The sequence below is a fragment of the Athene cunicularia genome, assembly GCF_003259725.1.
Source record: "Athene cunicularia isolate RWA chromosome 1 unlocalized genomic scaffold, athCun1 chr1_part1, whole genome shotgun sequence".
NCBI classification, from domain to species: Eukaryota; Metazoa; Chordata; class Aves; order Strigiformes; family Strigidae; genus Athene; species Athene cunicularia.
The window spans coordinates 129,770,352-129,791,659 of NW_020799091.1; the positions used below are offsets into that span (position 1 = coordinate 129,770,352).

Sequence of the window (21,308 nt, forward strand, 5' to 3'; positions counted from 1 at the left end):
GTAATAAGTAGCTGCATGAAAATTAAATATAAGCCTTTGCCTTTTCTGAAAGCAAGTCTTATGAGAATTTTGAAGTTCATAGATGACTTTAACAATCATCTTCCATTCCTTCTTTTCTTTATCTCTACCTATATATGCAACCTAAATCCTAATATGAATAATGCCACTGTTATCAGTATCTGCTAACAACCTGTTAATAAACAGAAATTAAAATAAACTGTTCATCACTTAAAACATCACCATCACCTCAGACTGAGGATGAGATTAATTATATTAGGTCTTTTTCAAATATGTGAGGTAACAGCTATATGAAACGTCCTGCTCTGAAAGATTTGGTTACTTGAAATACATACATGCAATATATGCAATTACTCAGACCTGTGACTCCTGCAGGACTGAGAAATAGAACAAAATTATCCTTCCATTTGTAGCCACAATCCTGATACAGTTCCTAGTATCAAACTTATATAGATGACCTATATGTGCTACAGCAGCTATTCACTCAGGTAGCCCTCATCTTAGTTCCTGAAGTCCATGCAAGGCTTGTTAATAAACCAACCGCTTAATAACTTTTCCCCAAACCACAATCCTGCCCCAACAACATATTTTATCCTAGACTCAACCGTAATAAGGTAATGGATACCCAGAAGAATATGAAATACATATGCGATTGACATTGGTCAGTCACAATCCCATTCCTTGTCTTATGGTTAATACAAGATTTAATCAAAACATAAACTTTCCACCTTTCTTTTCCCCAAACAGTTCTAAATCTTGTCTAATCATAACTAGAATCAAACAGTATCTCTGTGAGCAATATCTTCAGCAAAATGAAAAATATATCCAGCCTCTCCCAGAAACGGTTATCAGCCAAACTCTACAATTCATGCAAGAGTCAATAAGAAAAACAATCCCTCAACTCTTCTTTATCCAAATCATATTGAACAATAAACCCTGTCCCGGAGGGTTTCAGTGTGCTCAAATCCCAACACCAAAGAGAAGGGTTTTACGCCTGCTACCCCCAGTTGCCAAGCTGACTTCAGTGCTGGCATTGTTTACCTGGTTATTTTTAATGTAAGGATTTAGAAGTCAAAAGGAAGAGTTTTGCTACTAGCTGAATCTTGCATTACTTTGCAGAGCTGAATTTGTATCTGTGAAGTAGCTCATATTCAATTCTGATTTATGTACTTGTCATCTGAGGATGGGGTAGGGCTGACGTTAACAGTATTTTGGAGTAAAAAAAGGGATGGATGGTTCTGCTTTTTCTGGGTATTGCATGGGCTGTAGGAATAGCATGATAGCTGTGGCTTTGATTCATAGCATTTGTCAGGGTACTCTTAGGACTAGGACAAGACTGGTGCTGGCTTAGGATGTCAGAAGAGGGGGAGTCTGGTTTCGTTGCTGCATCTTGTTAGTCAATGAAATTGCCCCAGAAGAAACTATTACCCAGTAATTGAGCAAAATGTCTTCTCCTCTCACTCACTCTATATTTTCCAAGGAAAGGGTGCCGTCCATCAGTGATTAACATATCCATATTTCTTTCAAGGACAAAATGGACTGGATGCCTGGTTCTAAGGTGACCTTTAAAAAATCCACTTTTATTACAGCCTATTCATGCAGATTGCAAATGACATTACATGTACATGGCAATACTCCTAGTGATGGCAATAAATCGGTCCATTCTGTGTTTTAGTTTCTTATTAACCCACCATACCTGAGTTTAGGCTGTCAGCAGACTTTTTTTTTTTTTTTTGAGGTAGAGGAAACGAGCTTTTAATTGGTTTCCCTTTTCTTCTCAACAGGAACATGCAAGTTCCATGAAGCACACAGAGGACATGGCAAGGAAGCCAGAGTAAAGGAGAGCTGTGGCACAAAGGGCTGATGTGAGCATACCTATGTATTAGGATAAAAACACTTTCACTGAATATCTAGAGTGAAGTTCAAGCCACTGTGCCTGGGACAGGCCTGAATGGTTGGGAATTGTACAGATCAACCCTGAGAGAAACTGCTTCCATGCCTTTGTTTTGGCTTTCAGATAGTAAATGAACACCATTGCCAAAAGCCCAGAGAATTTTCAAGCTTCTACCCAAGATTTACTGCCAAAGAGATATAAAAAGGATGATGTCATCAAAATAACCCCCCAGGTTCCTTTTTCATTCAGTCTTGCCATCTTTCATTTGTTTTAGTTAAATCACTCATTTGATTTAGTTGAATCAACTTCTTGGCTGCCACTGCTGCGATTACAGCACAGAGTGAAGGTTTAGTAACCTTCCCACCAAATGCTCCACTGTGTGGCACATGGCACATAATTTTATTGGACTGGAGATTTAAAACTAAAGCCACTAATTCCTACAAAAGTAAACATCCAGGATTTTACTGAAAATTGTTACCTACCAAATTACATTAAAAAATGCCTATTTTTCCATGGCTAACCATATGTTAAAAGCTATAGAAACAAACAAACAAAAAGATTTCAAACAAGTAAAGATGCTACTGAAAGCATAATCTAGTCTTTAAAGAACAGTGGAAATATAAAAATAGCTACATAAACTAATTTGATTACCTGATGGCAGATATGTTAATCTCTATATAGAACTGCAAGTTTCACCGGTGGCTGGAGATAAAGCATCCACTAAAATATCAAGCTGAATGGAACAGAGTGATTGTTTACAGCACACTAGACAGTGTAGCTACAACACTGAAAAAACACTGCATTCTGAAAATATCTCCTCTGACAGTGCTTCCAGGGATGCAAATAGAGGTCTAACTTGTCAGGCTGACAGGGAAAGCTTAAAACTGCAAAAGCTTATTCTAAAGATGTACAAATTAAAGCATATTCTTTGAAACTGTTTTTTTCTACAGGCCTACAATCCAATTCTGAAGATAGCTAGTACCTGTTATTTTTTTTTCTGTGTAATTTCATATGATTCATATGTTGTTATTACTTACATATTCATTTATCATTATTACATATGATTTTGACCCAATCATCATCCATGTAACTATTCATACGAGCAATGCAACTTGTCTGAATACTCTTTCTAAAGCTGAAGACACTCATTGCTGCAAAAATGTTTGTCCAGGAATTTGGCCAATATATCTAAGACAGAACTAGTCTTTTGTCAACAAGAAAATTACAGCTATATTATCTATCTAATCTAAGATACTATGAGAGACTGAAATGTCAAATGATTGTCTCAAAGCTTGGTTGTGTGTGTGCAAACCTCAAGGACCAGCTGTGGCCTTTGCATTAGTCTAAGGAATGTCACCCAAGGAAGCGAGAGTGTATCGAAAGATGCACCCCCCACTCCCTTGCAGTTGCATTGTCAAACTCCTTAGATAAGCCTCAAAGGGGTACACATGGACTGAGCGAAACCAAATGTTTATTACTGGCTCCATCGCATAAGCCTGATACTTTCTGGCTCTATTGTATATGCCAGACACCATACATGCAATGCTAATGACTTCGTGCCTTTGCCACTGAACTGATAAGAGGTGAGCATTTCTGCCCCAGAAGCCAGATGATTGCTCAAGAAGCATGAAGTCAGCAAAAACCTGTGGGAACATAGGAAAAACTAAAGGCAGACAGGTATGCTAATCAGCTGACAAGATGAACTTAAAATGCAACAGAGAACTTTGCTATGTGTGCACTCACCATCGAAAAGGACCAACGACACACTGCTAGATCCAGGTGCACCCACCACGGAAGACTGAGGACCAATGGGACACTGCTGGATCCATGATGGTGACTATTCTTGCAACTCTATTCTGGATCCTTGCTTTATTTCTGTCTTTTCCTTCCATTCTGTCCTATTGCTACCACTCTTCACTTTTAATAATAAAAACTGTTTTGGATGTACAGCATTTGATCTTGTTTGTGTCTTAACCTCACTCTTGGGATCATATCAAAACCACCCCTGACATTGGATCAGGACAGATACCCTTTGTTCATCTCATAGAAATACTGCTCATTTGTGTCTGCACTGCACTGGATATTACAAATAGCACAAGACCTAGTGTTACATTCAGCTTCATCATTAGTAGTCAGGCCACTTATTTTCATAAAAAGATTAAAATTGATTAATCTGAATTGGGAGCACCATTAGGGAGTTTCAGGAGAAGCACAGAAGACTGAAAGCAACTCCTGGCCATGTAGTTCAGCTTCAAGGTTATTTAGAAAGGTAAGAAACAAGTGTGATTCATACTTTGTTTTACCTGTACATCTGTTGCATGCTGAGTTGACACATACACATCCATTTCTTTATCCTCCACTCTTGGAACAAGAAGCAGACCAATTGTTTCCAGGTAAAAATGTTTCTGTCCTCCCATGACCAATTCACCTGTTACATATATAATTATAGGAAAATCTGAGTTGGATTTATTAAGAGGAAATTATTCAATCACCTAATCCTTGTATAGCACTTTTTTTTTTCTCCCCAGGATAAGATCAGTATCAATTTAATATCTTATGCTTTTTGCTGTTTAGGAGGTTACATCTCTTCTGCTATAACAGAATTACAATGTCTTCTTCTGAACCCCTCTGTGAGAGAAAATACAGCTTTCCTCTTCCTCTTCCTTTCTTATCCTCTTTCCAGTAGTATGATCTTCTATTACACTTTTTTTCTATCCAACACTTTACTTTCGTACCATTTTCCTTAGAGAGAAGGAAATCTGTCAGCACAGCATAAAAGCTCATTCTGTAAATTTGCTAAGTAACCTTAACTTTATGCCATCCTTGGGTCTGACAGTGTTTCCCTAGCAGTTATTTGTGAAACACATGTTCATGGAGAAGTAGTAGGAATCAGAACTGAAGCCACTAGAGGGTGACATGACATTTGATGGGGAACAGTTGGAAAAAGTCCAAAGGAAAGCAGAAAAAGTCATCAGAAGTCATGAACCTACATGAAGAAGATTGACAAAATTAAGGTGGCTCAGCCCAAAAAAGTAAAGGAAGACATGAATCTTCAAATTCGTGGAAGGCTGCTGCAAAGAGGAAGAGAATAGTCTGTGCTATGTGCTCACAGTAGAGAGAACAAGAAGCATAGTAGTATTTAAATTGCAGCATATTGTTAACAATGAGAATAATCCTTCTAATGATAGGAATGGTGAAGCACTGGAAAAAATTGCCTGGGGAGACTGAGGAGTCTTCATGCTCAGAGGTCTCCAAGAACAACTTAGATAAATCTGATCATTCTTTCAAACTTGGTACAGACAGAATTGATGTTGGAAAAAGGAAAAGGGGTTTATGGTCTGCTACATTCCCTCCTGTGATCAAACAGGTGTTAATTCATGTGTAGTTAGTGTGAAGAGAAAAACTCAGCTGCAGAAATTTAGGGAGTGATAACAGCAGAAGGTAGGTGTGATAATAGATGTCATGAGATGATAATAAGAAAAGCACATGAGCAGGACACATGAATTTTTTAAGCATTTATAAGGTGCTCACTAACAAATTTCAGAGCTGCATTCAAGTGCTAGAAACACAAAATTAGGGGGAGTATTAAAACTGGCCAGTGTTAAGAGCAGCATATCTTGGTATCATGTACCTTCATTTTAATGTCTTTTTACACTGTCCCAAAATTACTCTTACAAGTTGAGAAGTACAATCCAGATAAAATCAGGGATACCACTGGTTGAAAGCTGCGCTCAGAAAGCAGTTTACAGGACTGGCTGTCAGACTGCAAAGATGATGCATGTAGAATCATAGTAGAGTCTTTTCTGGGTCTAGTGTTACATGATGTTGCTTTGATAACTAATAAGCACTACAAATAACATCAAACTGAACGGGCTGCAAGCCCTTTAAAGGACACTTTCAGATTTGAAAGTGATTTTTCTACGTTGGAGAAGTGGCCTAAAGTCAGTGTCATGAAGTTCAGTATGGGTAAGTGGCAGTACTTTAAACAGCACTATTGAATAATATCTAAACAGGGATTACAAAGAAGCACAACCTGACTGTATATCCATAACTGATAACACCACAAAACCCCTGATCTCATTCGTGATTCTAATGTTATATAGAATTTCTGGGAGACTCCACTTGGCATTGGTGAAACCTAATCTGAAATATTACCATAGCGAAGTTGGATGTAGTGAAATTAGAGATAACGGAGAAGTGAGCAGTGACAATGATAAAGGTTAGCAGATGTGATTTATGGGGAAAAGATGAAAGGACTCTGTTTAGAGGGTGAAACTTTAAAGTTTGCAGGAAAGGATATTTAGATTGGATATTAGAAGAAAAGTATTCTAATTATAAGGACAGTTAAACTCTAGACCAAACTACAGTGGGAGCTTGTGGACTGTTCTTCATTGATACTTCTCAAACAAAGGTCTGATACTTATGCAGAGTATGCTCTGGGACTACTGGATCATGTTTACTAAAACAGTGAATTTGGTGACCGCAGGAGTGGTATTCCAAACCAGTTTACTCTGATCTCCTTGTTTCTGGGATTAGCCTTAAATCAAGCTGTCAATTTAAAATGAGGTAAGTTAAGTTAGCTAACACCCACAAATAAAGCCTTATTTAGCTGTAATGTTTGTCATCGGATTAGGGCATTTCACTTTGGCTGAGTTCTGAGACGAGGAAATGGTAGAGTTTAGTCAACATGAGCTAGCAGATGTTAGCTAAGCTTCACCTAAACATGACCATTTCATCTCCATTCCCAGTGAAGTGGAAAAAAACAACAAAAGAGTAAGGTTTTTTGAGAAGAGAATAGAAATTTCAATTCAGCCACCAAGTGGAAGTAGATTCTGAACTAGCATAACTCTCTTCCCTTGCCAGATACACTGCATATATGAACTACCTTCTATGATTTCATCATCAGACTTGAATCCTTTCTCAATATGTCCCTTTTCTATTTTCTTTTCTTCAGTAGTGAATTATGTTTTATTGCATCCTGCAGCAAGGAAAGGAACCAAACGTGTTACTTGTAATTCAGAAAGTCAGATGAGTTTTACATATCACAATCTTTCACCATCCATATGAACCTTTTCTAGGTGGACAGATGGTTACAGCTAAGTATTAGAAAGAGCAGGATAGTTGTTCCACCATCAAAGAGCTTCTTTTTTGTGTTTGTTTTTTGTAGTTCATATCATTCTCATCTTCCCCAAGATTAGAAATACTAAATGTCTGTTAATGGCATTCAGAGCTGTTGAAAATATTTCAGAATCATATTGCTTGCTACTGAAAACCTGCAAAACTTGAAAATTTTCAGAACATGGATGCAGGATGTGTGATTCCAGAACTTCTGCAAACATAAGCTCTCAAATATAATTCTATACTGACCTACTCCTGTTGGAAATTTGACTCCTGGAGGCATGGAATTACTCACTAAAAACCTTCTGAATACTTTTTAGCAATTTCATCCTAGATCTACAAAACCCAGTCTCTGATATATTGGATGAATAGGTACCTACTAAGATTTTTTTTGTGTGTTTCTAAAAACAAAAATTTGGAGGTCATTTAGAAACTTTTTACACTTCATCTTTAGAACCAATAAAGTCGTATCTCATACAAAAAAAAAAAAAAAATCCTAAACCTGGCAGACCTCTGCACAAGGAAGTAAATAGTGAATGAGGTAACTTTAAGAGATCTATCAGACAAGGAAGAGGAAACAGATTGTTACCTCATTGGTCAGAACTGTCTCCAGACCTTCATACACTATCTTCACCTCTTCAGCCCTGCACTTGGCCCGAGTCTGATTCTGCAACCACAGCACAGATTATCTGACCCACAACAAATCACCTGCAACACACCAAAATATCACCCAAGGAAAAAACACAGGAGTGGTTAAGTTCCTGCACAGAGTATTTTTTGGGAATAGGTTCTGCTCAAATGCCACTCTGATGTTTCTCTAAGAATACTAACCTAGTGCAGACTAATTTCATTAAATGAGAAATCCATTACCATCTTTCATCTGCTGCAACGTCTGGCATTAGAAATGCTGCTGACATCAGTCATGAACATTTCCCCTGTGTTCATCCTGAGGTGACCAGATACTGTGCCAAGTAAAATCCCATCTGGCACAGACTGCTTTCCTTGTCTGTGAAATTCCTCAGAAATGGAGGAATAGAGAGGTAAAAGCAACATATTAGGAATTACTCCTGCCCCATTGCAAATACCATGCAACAGTGTCACTTTTGATGGATATAGCCTGAGGCCTGGGACATTCTATACAGTCACACTGGCTGCACAGATCCTATAAATTTCTTAGCTCTACCGATGCTCAATGAAAAGAAATGGTGTTGTCTCCCACTACTATATTCTAGTGTATAACCTGGCAATTAATTTAATACTGGTTCCAACTGGGCAATTCTCATTTTATTTGTCTCATCTTTGAAAATCTCAAATGCTATGGTTATTTTATACTCCCTCAGAATCCATGACAATCACTCATTTATCAGTCCTTAAGGAACCATGGCAGATTCATTTAAATCCCAAGTTATTTTTCTTCCTCTCTCACTGGGGAATGGTAATTCTGTTCAGCCCAGCCTGTCTGGCATTGCATTAATAGCTCTTGTACTTATTTTCATTTCAATGCAGTAAGGTGACACTTGCAAACTCACTTCCCTTTTTTTGTAAATAAATGAAGCAAAAGGTCCAGACACTCCTCCAGAAGAAAAAAAATACCTTATCTTCTGCACATTCTTGCTCATCCTTGCCATTTTTTCCTGGAACATCTCTTGCAGTTACTATAATACATCAACCTCTTCTGGCACATAAAGGGCTTCTGATGTGTCAGCTGATGTGGAAAGTAGAACGTGCACATAAATGAATACAGTACATGGTAGAAATATCTCTAGTACGAGTAACTCAGTAAACTTGAGGACAGAAACATAACCACATATCACCACAGATCTCTACATAGAGAAGAAAGTGGAAAAGTGTTGATTAGCATATTGAGAAAAAATAAATGGAAGGCATGAGCATCTGTGTGTGCATGGCACAGAACAGCTCTTTAAATTCTAGTTCCAGAACATACAAAATCTAAGAATATATTTTCTTCTTATGTTTTTTGTACTAAAAGGGGTGAATGCATTAATATGGACTCTTCTGTCCATATCTGACAGTATTTAAAGCACACAGTAAAGAAATTCTTACCTCATTTGTAATACATACTACATAATATGGCCAAATCAAGGCAGTAAGAATAGAAAATACTTGTTAGCATACTTACATTAATTTATAGGGTTTTTTCCTATTTACATAATCTTTGCATGGGCTTTAATACTGGTGACCACAGACAGTCAAAATTCTCCACCCATTGGATGAACGTCATCAATGTAAACTGCTTCAGCAGTGCACGCTTAATACCAGGCTGGTGCATGATGGGACATCTTGGAACATGTTATCCTCAAGCCAGAACAGTAATTACAGAAAGTTTTACTCAAAAACACTTTCTGAGACTATTTTGTGATCAAAAAATCCATGTTGGAAACCATCTAGATTTTATGTCGACATTTGTAGGACACATTATAAAGGGATTTTTAGAATTTGCGCCGTATTGGCACCAAGGTGCCCTGACAGAGATCTGAGAAATACACTGCAGTAGATACCATTCACGTCTCTAGTAAAGTGCGGCCTCTTCTGTGGAAAGACTGATTTAAATGAATAGGAAAAGAACAAAAAACATGAAAAAGAGGTAAAAGGGAAAAGAATACTAGTTCACACAGTGGAACCAAATCAGACAAAGGAGAGCTAAAGTCTCCTGGATCTTATAGCTAGCCTGTCTGCTGGGTCCATACTGCTTCTGATAGCATCCCTGTGCAAGCCACACTTTTACAGACTTCAGCATCATCACTGCTTCAAATTTCACATTGTTTACTTCAGAGAAAACATACCCGAAACCAGGAATATATTCAGGGATCACTCTAATTCCTTCTTGCTCATCTTCCAAAAGAGGCAGATCAATTAATATTATGGCCAGTGTTGGCTAGACTAAAGAATGGCTTCATCCAGGTTTTTGCCAATTAAATTCCCATCAACAATCCCCTCTATTACTTCAAAGACAGCCTGGAACTGAAGGCATTTCAGACATAATGCAACACAGCTTTAGTGCTCTCTGTTGTTGAATTGCTGATAGTTCACATTAACTTGAAACAGAATATTATCAGGGACCCTGAAAATCTCCCAACATTTATGTTTTGGTTGGGCTTTTACTGAGTAGATAGTTCTCTGTAAAACATAACTCCTTAGTCTCTTAAAGGAGAACAAAACAGATTCTTGGCTGACACTGACAGTTTTTGGTGGAAAACCGATAAGAAGCAACAAAAGTTTGATTTTAAAATTTTTTCAATTTTGCAATAAAAAAAACTTATGGGTGAAAATTCTTGATGAAATCTGAACATTTTTAAAAGTGAAATCTTCTACTGAAAAATCTTTTTCACATGCCAACCACCTTTCTTACTGTAGCTGAGCAAATAAATCTTTAAGGCTTGAACGATCACAAAGATGCTGCAGTAGGTTATTCCGTTTATTTGTACTGAGGCCCACTGGACAGCTTAACTAAATTCTGTTGAGCTCCTACATGGCTGAAAGCTGTGCCCTTGTTTCAGCAGACTGATGCTGCACAACATCTTGAGGGCAATGACTGCCCTGAAAGACCAGTAAATCTGTAAAAATAGAAAAGATTTCCCATGGGGTCAACTGTTTCAGCACTTCACATTACAGTTAGTGGAGGCTAAGGAATAAAAGTTAGAAGGGGGAAATACTCATTAAAATAGAGGGTCTGTGGCAGTCCCACCTACAAAACCACCTCATCTGAAACAGATGACATTGGATTTGGACGCTCTGGGGAACACCACTTTGTAGCATTGCCAAAGCACTCATCATCTCCTGTGAGAGCTCAGCATACCTGAAGGGATACTGAAAGGTAGGTGTTGTCAGAGCAGTGTTGTCAGACCCTTATTTCTAAAACAAAAGTTTTCCCCTCACATATTTTGAAGTAAAGCCTAGCACCGTTACCCTTCCTTCTTACATCCCTTAATCATTAAAAAAATCAGTTTTCCTGCAGCCTATATGCTGATGTGGGTTTGCAATTCTTGGCCAGTCCTTAATTTCTGATGTAAACTGTGTAACACTTTCAGGTAAAATCTGAAAAGGAAGCTGATAGGCAGAGTTCTATATTCTACTTTTCCACCCAGAGCTGATGGAGGGAGAAAAATTTCCTCCAGCACCAGTCTGCAAGCTTTGTTCAGCACCTGATCATTCCATTGTCTGGTAGAAAAATAGACTGACAAACACACACTTCTTCATAAGTAACAGGCAGCTAAAGCTAATGTGAAGTATGTGGGAAGTAATAAGTGAATCAGCGTATCAAGAAATAACCTATTATTAGGGAGGACAGGTCAAATACAGATTGTGAGAGGCTGATGATGGGATCTCCACTGGCAAAATCAAGCAGAGCTCATACATCACACTATGACTCCTGCATTTTGCTGAAATACATTAAGATATCTAGTACATTCCTATGAGCTTATCACAGGACTTTCTTGCACTGAGTGTGGCTGAGCCGATGCCTCCATGTAAAATACTCAGATCTACAATGGTCTCTGTGCCTGGACTGGAGAGAACTCACATTCCAAAATTCACTAGGGACAAAGCATTTTTCTGACATTCAGCCTGTCTGAAGGATGAAATAAAGTCATCCTAATAGGAACAAAAGGAATGAAAAATTCCATCAGTGGCAGAAATTGACTGAAAGAAAACAAATCTATTATTCCTTATATTTTAGGCATTACCACTGTCCAAAGAAAGCAGCATTTTTAAAGAACATTTCCTAGAATTACAGTTTCCAGTAAACTTTTAATTTTTCTTCAAGTACTAAGCTAATCATAGACACACTAAGAGGGGACATTGTTTGAGGCTACCTACATGTAAGAAAACATGCCAAATTTTAAATGTTATCAGTGCTTTAAGGACTACAGAGTGCTGGAAAAGCAGTTGTGGTATAAGGCACTTCATATATGGCTGGTATAGTTACAAACCAGTGGTTTCTTCTCCAGGACATGGAGACCCACAGGAGATGCCAAGGAACTTGATTTTGTGAAGATTTTACACTCAGACATTCTACATTTTATGTTACAGTAATGGCATTTACAGAGGGAAGCACTAGAAACAGCTGGCCTTTCTATTGTCAGAAATACTTTGTTCTGGAGACAAATCCACATATTTAAAAAGTAATAGCAATTTTTTTTTCATGATTAGGCACAGATGAGTCCTTTGAAGAAAGTATATAAAGTGCCCTTTCTGTAGCTCCAGAAAGAAACTTCAGATTCAGGCAGCCACAGAACTTTTACAGTAGGAGTTAGCAGATTAGATCTGTCACTATGAATATGTGATACTCTCATGACAAAAGTAAAACTCAGGATTACACGTTGAACAGTGAGTCTTGTCAGAGATGGAAAATCCTCTCGACAGGATTTACATTGTTTTGCTGAACCAACATTCACATCAAGCTACCCAAACCCAATAGCCAGCTTCTGACAGAAACAAGAGGGAGAACTGACAGTCAGGTTTCCATCTACACTTTCTGTTGATGTCTTGCAAAAAACGTCTTCCTGTGCCTTTTTGTTGTGTCAGCAGTTAATCAAAAAGGCAATTCAGCATGAAAGTGACTGGCAGAAGCAGCCTCCCCCCAAAAATGGTGTTAATTTCCTGTGGTGAGCCTGCTTACTCTCATGTTATTCATGTGACAGCTGATGGACAATTCTGTTCTTTGACGTGACCTTGTGAGTTTGCCAGAAGTGCTGTTGTCTTTTCTCCTTTTGTTGTCTCCACCTCCGATGTTCTTAGGTGCAGCTGTCTCTCTCTGAAAGGCAAGACTCTGAAATACCCTCTGTAATAGCTTTAGTTCTGTGGCACAATTTGTCATGGGACAAAGAAGGCTGGGATTTCTTTTTTCTTCTGCTTTGTAGGGAGAGCTAACCCATTCCTCCTTAATTTTCTCTTCCAGGATGTTTGTCTCTCAGATCACCATTAAGGCTCAAAGTTTCTGGACAGCAGAAGCACTGTTGCTGCTGCCAAACACAGATAATGCATTTGCAGGCTTTGAGCTCATGGGAATCTTGTTTTCACAGGAAACCTGCCATGGCCAGCCGGCGTCTCATGGGCAGATGCGCTCCTCCAGCATGAGACCACGTATGTTGAGTATGCTCTATTGCAGTGAGCAGCTACTGTGGGGACTGACCCTCTGATGTCAAGGCTGGCAGACACTCCTGTGGTCACTCCCTCATTGACTACAATCAGAACATACCAGCTTGTAGTTGGGTCTTTCTCCACTTGCCCTGTGATTTTCCTCACACCCAATAGAGGGATCTCTAAGAACACAGTAACAATGACACCGTTTCCTCTGCCCCTAACCCCCTAAAGCCACATGCTGTCACCCTTGCTCACAGTAGTTAGGACCTTAATTTGTAAGTAGTTGCAACAACAGCTCAGGGCTGTTCAGTGTAAAGCGCTAATTAGTTAGTGAGAAGAGGCCAGAATTGACCTTTACTGCTGAGACTGTGTGAAAAGATGGCATTTTTCCTGGAAATATTCAGATAGCCCAAACTTCTGCGTCTGGAAGGGGCACATAAGAGTGGGGAAAAAACAGTAAGAGGCCCAAAGTAGATGATGATGGCTGGCTGGAAGAAGATGGAGAGGTGATGGATGAAGGATGCCAGAACTTTCTTAGCTACTTCCAAAGCACTAGTAACCCATGATCTGAGGGGAAAAAAAATAAAAAAAAAAAGCAAAGAAATATCGACAACGTTGTGAGGCCCCTTAAACAATGCTAGCCCTCAGGCAATGTTAGCTAGATAACATTCTTACAGAAAACAGGATAGATAGTAAACTAATCCCTGTCTTTGAGATAATGGGGGAGCTGTGCCAGCTAAAGGATGATCAATTCCTGATAACACCGAGGATTTACTTCCTGGAACATCTCGATAGACACAAAAGTTCCAATTAACAGAACAAACGGGTAAAACTGACTCTACAACCTGGAGAGGAGCCAAAGGTCCAGAGAGCATGCGCAGGAAACAAAGGTAAAAAGTTAATGAAGAGGAAGGAGTCTTACTTCATCCTGGAGACCCTTGAAGACCCCTGCCCACCCTCACCAGGAGGCACTGCGCAGGCGCGAAGAACGGGGGCGGGGCAAGAGGGGAATTTCTTGGAATTAATTGTAATATTCCCTCCTCATCTTCGGAATCCTAATGCATATGTAACATTTCAAACAATAAAAGGAGCTGGGGTTTTTGGCTCCCCAAGCGCACTTTTGTGGCGGAGCGATCCCCCGTGTGCCCGACGTCGTAATAAACATACCACTTTATAACTCTTAGTGAGTTGTAGAGTTTGATTCCGCGCCTCACCCACAAGTTTCAATGCCTACTGAAAAGAATGGAAATATTCCTAATAACTACACTTGAACCTGAATGAAACCACTGAAACATTGAGGTCTTACCTTCAGAGAGTATGGGATGAGAACAGAAAAAATGTCCTCCTTGGCCTTTAAGTCTGCATGCTCATAGCCAGCAAAAAAAAATAATCATTTAAAATAATTTGTATTTTACCATCTGTTGGAGAAAACTGTAGTCTGTTACTGAATGTGGAACAGCAAGGAAACATTTCTGCACTGAAGATTCAAATCGCATCGAATCTGTGCAAAAGAATATATTAAGGCAAATATGGCCTTAGTACAGTCCACTCCCTTCAGGATTTAGCCTTAGACTGCAAAATCCTTTGAGTGGAAAGGCTAATATTTATGATATGTATAAAGTGCAATATATTTCCCTATATAAATGTTATAGTTCCCCATCACACATTAAATACTCAGTATTTTATACTTTATAGGAAACAAATGTCTTACAAATGCTAATAATATTCAGAAAATCAGTGATTTAGCCTTAAATATGGCTATCCTGTTTCTGCTCGAAAGCTTTATGCCATTAAATCACTAAAGCAGAGTAAGCTTTCAACAAATTATCTAGCACTGTGATGAGATCGAGAATCAGTCCTGTACATCTTTAGTTCAAAGACAGTAGAAATTGTTGCCAAAAGTACCCACAGATTCTATATGACAAGGATGGGACTTGCTTGGGCTTGATTACTATAAGTGTCATTTGAACACAATGTACATGTATACACACACACACACACATGCACAAAAGTACCAGCAACTTCAAGAGAAATTTCTAGGTGCATGGCCATAGAGAATGGACCAAAGTTTTCTTAAAATGAGAGAGACATAAGTGATAAAAGCAAACAGTGGTGGAATTACAAGATAAAGCTAACCTATCTGATAAATGGAGTGACAGAGCTAAAGGCCGTGTAGAAAGGAGACCTTTCTACCTGCCAGACCTGCCCACTTCACTTTCATGAGATTGTTAGATATTGTTTCCTTTTGCCTTGTGAAACAGAAAGTGTTTTCTACTGACAGACACTTTTTGCCAGTTAAAATGACAGGCAAATACCAGGATACTGTCCTCCATTCAGCAACATGTACCATTCTAAATCATCTAGGAGATGCACAGTAGTGTTCCGTTTTTAAAATCTTACCTATAGCCACAATCTCTGTTTTAGCGCTCTGCCCATCCAGCAAAGATATTTGCCAGGGGGTCCAAAGCTTACCTTCTTATGCCAAGAAGACAGATTTGCCAGCTGGTAAGACTGGGTTCAACTCACAGGTTGATCCTCTGATCACAATGTATCCTTCTAAAGACTTTAATAAAAAAATAGGTTATTTTTAGACTTGGCCTTCTTACATGTAACAGGGATCTGTATCATAACCCGATTTTATTCACTTAAAAGACCTGTTGGAAGAACTTATATTTGTTTTGTTCAATCTTAACTGAAATTCTACCTTTGTACTTTTTAATGTTATTTATTGTTCCCTTCAAAAGTCCTTTCTCATAACATCTCTGTTGAGAGAGTCCCAGTTTACTTTTCTGCCCCACACCCCCAAAAGAAATGGCCATTCCCTTAATTAAAGTAAGAAATACAAGGTATTGAGGTGAGGGAATTTTAAAGAAAAACCAGGGACAAGGTCAGAGATGCCTAATACATGATGGGTAAACAGCTATGTGTTGATAGTCAAGCTAAAGTATGATTGGCTTCAGGATGTACGGTACCTTTCAGGAGAACCCCACCTTTTGTCTTTGCTCAGCCTCGTCCAGTTCTTTGCTCAGCCAGTGAGCAGGGATAGCAGGAGTTTCTCTGGTTACTGTTCTCTGGATATTTGCCCCTGCTAACTAGTGTAGGACTCCCAGTTATTTCATACAACTTTTGTGATGGTATTAACTATTTAGTCTTACAAGGTATGATCCCAACATCACCCAGGTTTTCTCCATATATTTGTAAGTAATATTCACACAGATATGACTATAATGTCAGCTTATTTACTGTCACTGCTGAATACATTCCACCATGCTCCTGATCTGTTCTCCAGCTAGAGTTCTGAGGTGCTGCAAGAAAGCTTGGTGGATTTTTGTTTTCTCCTCTGGAAGTTTTGGGTCTGCTTCCATCAGGATGTCTCTGAGCTGGACCAAAAGCAGGCAGCTCCTAATGCTAGCCTTGAAATCAAATGAGTTTAAACAGTGAAATCATAGTGCCACAATGTAAATACAATATATAGCTGATAAGGCCTCTAAAGCTTTGCTTTTCTACACCGGTCTCATCAGCAGGATGACAAAGAGAAATTATAATAAGATGTGGTTTATATTACATGCAATAAGAAATACAAATACTATTTGCTTATTCAGTGATGCTTCCCAGTATAAACACATACCTGAAAAATATGCATTGCATATTTGCACACACCAATGCACGTCCCTTTTTTGTGCTGCGCATCCCCAAAGACACAAACAACAGTTGACTCATTAGGATGAAGGATGACCAAATTGTTAGAAACTTCCAAGACCAAGCCACAAACACTTGATCACACTTCCAGTAGTATCAGAGAGGCCACTACCAAGGACTTCAGTGAACACTGGAGTAAGCCTGTGACGTCCTCAAGTGTTATGCAGCATTTTTTCTGAAGGGCCCGTGTTCTAAAGTAATCTTTTATTGACAGATCTACTTAAATGCACAGCTGCACTGATATTAGCATAATAATTTGAAAATAGTCGGAATTCAGTAGCTGCTGTAAATCATGGAGCTAGGTGAACATAAGGAGAGAAAGAGGCAACTGTAACGAAATTATAACTTCTCTAATTTTTAATAGCTTGATTTCCCATGGGGAATGTGATTAATTTCATTTTTTTGCTACACGTGTAGTGCCTCCACTTATGGAGGTCATGTCTCAATCAGACTGGATTTTCGATTGATGGGCATTAGCACAGCCTTTGTGATGTCAGTGCATCTGTCATAATTTCTATTAGCTGAGAATCCAGCCCAGCCGCTCCAAGAAAATCGTGTGATGTTTTGGATTGGAAATTTATGTCTTAATATTTTGTGTTGAAATCTAGCCCTAGCCTAATCAATGTTATGCAGACTTTGTTAGATCAATGGTTGTGGTAGAAAGGCTCATGACCAGTGAAAATGTTAAAAAAATAAAGATGACTTAGGCCCTCCCCCTATGTTTGCTGTCTGCAGAAATTTGAGATTTGAACAAATGTATTTTCACACAACAGTTTGACACGGAGACTGAAAAGTGCAAAACCACTGTAACTAAGTTTCAGTGTATTCTGGTTTTTCGTTGTTGGGTATCTTGAATATCACGTTTTACTGCTTTTACCAGGCCCATTTCATCCGCTTCTCTCTGAAGTCAAAAGGCAGATCTGAGGTCCAAGGTCCAAGGTCCAATATACTCTCTTCTGACTCTTGCTCCTTGCTCCTCTGGACTGGTTTTTGGTCCTTTCCTGTATCACACTCAGATTTCACCTCTAACCTCAGAGCTATGCACAATTCCACACCTGTTTCATCATATTTCTAGCTACTCACTCCACCTTTCTATATGAGCTATATAATTTTTGCTCTTCTCTTCTTGTGCAATGTCTTAAAAAAAACCCTATTTCCAAACTAGTTTATACAGGTAGTAACTAGATTATCTCATAACCTCTATTGTAAACCTCAGGCTTTCTGTGGTAGTCCTCTTTGCTGTGCAGTAGCTGTTTTAGAGCCTGATCTGATGACAACAGAGAGCTTTCCCTTGATATGAAAGGACTTGAAGTTTTTGAGACTTAAGCTATTTGCCATTTTGGCACTTTGCCAAGTACTACATCACGGGGGTATATTACTAAACAAATGCCATGTCCTTTGCTAGGCAACATACAGATAATTGGAAGACCCAAGGATTTTCTTTTGATCTGAGCCTTTATTGTCCCAATACTGAAGGAAATATTTGTACCAAATTCCTCCTGATTGATTAATCCCATTAAAAAAAGTATACTGACAATTTATAAAAATAGAAAAACCCCATCCATAATATGCAGAATCTAGCCAGTGCCTGGATATCATGGCATATGGGGTTACCATGGCTTTTCATAGGCATTATTTATTTTGTGATGCTCAAGGTAACATGGGTGTGAAATGTTTGGCTCTCATCAGCATGAGCGAGTCCTTCCTTATTCACACAGATTGTGTCTCTGAGGTTACTAGGACAAAAAAAGGCAGAAAAATCCAGGGCTCAGGTGATGGTGGTATTCATCTGAATCTAGTTATTGATATGCTGCAAAAAATCACAGGAAATTACATCGGCCTAAATATTGAGGCTCAATCATTGTGGTGAGAGAATGCATTTAGTATCCACAGAAGATAAAATGCAAGATTTGTCTACTGCATAATGTGTGTCAAAATATCTTTTGTCCTTCCATACCCACACTGGTGTTCCCAACAACCAGGGGTGCCTTTGGATACTTGGCTTTCAGGTCCAGAAGCTTCTTCAGGCTAGGGGGAGAAATCCATATTGTTCTCTTGCCATGAAAAATCATTTGTTCTTTGCTGCTCTTAAACTATTCCCTATGGTGGAAATGAGAAAGGTCTGGTAATTTTGACTAATGTCAATATAAACTACCATACTGCTAAGTAGGACACTGTGTCATGATAGACAGCAAGACATTAATGGGGCTTTTCATCTGAGATTCCTGTAGTGCTATACAATGCTGAGCTTTTATCATGAACTATATTATTGCTCAAGAAACTGAGACAAGAATGAACTAAATGACTTGGTAAGACACACTAAATTAGTGGTAGGAGAAGATTAGTCTTATGCTTTCCTTTCTCCTGCTCTGAGGATTCTGAAAGACTCCGTTTGTATGTGATGTAAAGAATAAAGCAATGTGGCTGGACTTTGTGGCAAATCAGGATGCCAAAATCTCACTGCATATGTGACAGAATACCAGAAGTGTATTCTCTTAGAGAGGATCACTGCATTCCCATTTGCTGAGTGGCTTGTATCTACTGTAATAGACCCAGACCATTTTCTACAATATGTAAAATATTTTCTAAAATTCAAGTACCTGCTTTCCCATTTGTCTGCAAGGACTAATCTTTTCAGAAATACTGTCTCCTTGGGATGGTTGATCAGTATCTGAATTTTTATTTAATCAAAGTGTTTTTCAGATACCTCTTGTCTTACAAGACTAAATATATCCTTTTTTCCCCCTGACAATACCATATACATTCTTTCCATATTTGACAAGTGCCATGTGGAATCATGATTTCAAAATCCGCAAAAGCAATCACTGAGAAACCTTGTCTTTGCAGACAATGCAATGAACAGACAGACTAGTGGACAAGCCAGAGAACTGTTGCAACTGTGGGCTGGCCTTCTGGGTAAAAGACATGCCTGAAACACAAAAAAGGAGCTACGTGTCTGTGGAACCAGTCATGATCACCCTTCCTGCCATAGAATAATCTATCACTAAGTATTACTGCCTAGATATCCTAACAATTGAATTTCACATGCTTTTTCCAATACTCCAGACATTTAAAGCATATTCACCAAGCAGGTTTAATTTCCAAACACAGAGCTTAATGCACAATCTGTTTAAACCTACTGATATCTTGAAACACACTCCAGTGGGATTTGAAGAAGCTCAGCATAATCAATCAAGGTTCATTTCTCTTGGCAGCTCAGTCTGAACATGTAGAACAGATGAAGGCACCTCCCTTGGGGCTGAACAGTTTTTTGAGACAGCATCAGTTTAGCCAAGATCTTTAATCCAGGTATAGAAGTTGCAAAATCTCCATTTAATACTTGCATTCTTAAAGCATGAGTCTCTCAAGGGCAGGTCAAGTAGTAGAAAGGCAAATCTGCCTTCCACTTCCTGATTTCATAAAGGAGCTTATGCCATACGATGCATGTCCTGCACTGAGAGGCAATCATTATACGAGGAAGTTGTACTCTATGACAAATGTTTACAAAGCCAGCTGCCTTGCAGCAAATAGCATTCTGTAATCCAGTAACAAATCAAAGAACCATACCACGCTCTTCCAGAACTCAAGTGAACTTTTGTGCCTCTGAGAGGGTTGTGTAATAGCAGCGAGAAGTGCCAACAAGTAAGTATTTGCAAAAAGAGTACAAACAAGGAATTTCACAAGAAGCTGTTGAAACATGAGTGAGGATTAAAGAAACAGCCTGGATCTGCCTGCTTGGATTCTACTCAGCCTAGTCTGGGTAAAGTTTTCACGGCTCTCTTCTCTTGCCTCTCTCTGCAGATCATGGGCACTTTTCACCTCCTCCTTTCAAGTTTCCACTGTCCTTCTGTGGCTCATCAATAACTACTGCAATAAACCCTCTTCTTCCCTCTTCTAGTCCTTTGCCTTTGCTGTGGACCTGCAGCATTTTCCATGTGAAAGTCCAGTCTCAGCTGCCAGGGTCTATGTACCAGTTGGAAGGAAACAATGGGTCCTGTGGGCACTTGAATCCAACCGAGAATCACAGGACAGAAAGGATGGAGAAGCTTGTTTGGGAACTTTCCCAGAAAATATTATATTCCACAAAGAAGTCCAACTGGTCCAAAATGAAATGGTTCTGAGTAAGAAGTTCTTTTGAGAAAAGTCTGGAAACACAGTTTTGGTTCTGGAGAGGCAAACAATTTCTTTGAAAATATGTGTTCTTTGTAATAGTGAAAACATATAGATTATCCACATTGAAATGCCTCATTATGCTTGAATAAAACTAATCTTTTCTGTTTATCTGAGGATAGATCTTTCAGCTTAACAAAAGTGTCATGTTTTCAACATCTACAGGAATTCAGTCATGCTTGCATGCTAACAAAAGTCAATAAGGTCTACCATTAGTTTAGGAGGAAATATAAATTTCTGTGTTGGAACCACGGATGGGAATTCTTCTGAACTGCAAAGACCTGAATGAATCTGAAAAGAAATTGGG

The 21,308-nt window shown here is 38.9% G+C and overlaps 1 pseudogene; it reads right to left on the reverse strand.

The window, feature by feature from the left end:
- The window catches only part of LOC113479451, a 38,763-nt pseudogene that overhangs the window by 9,993 nt on the left and 7,462 nt on the right, over nt 1-21,308 (reverse strand).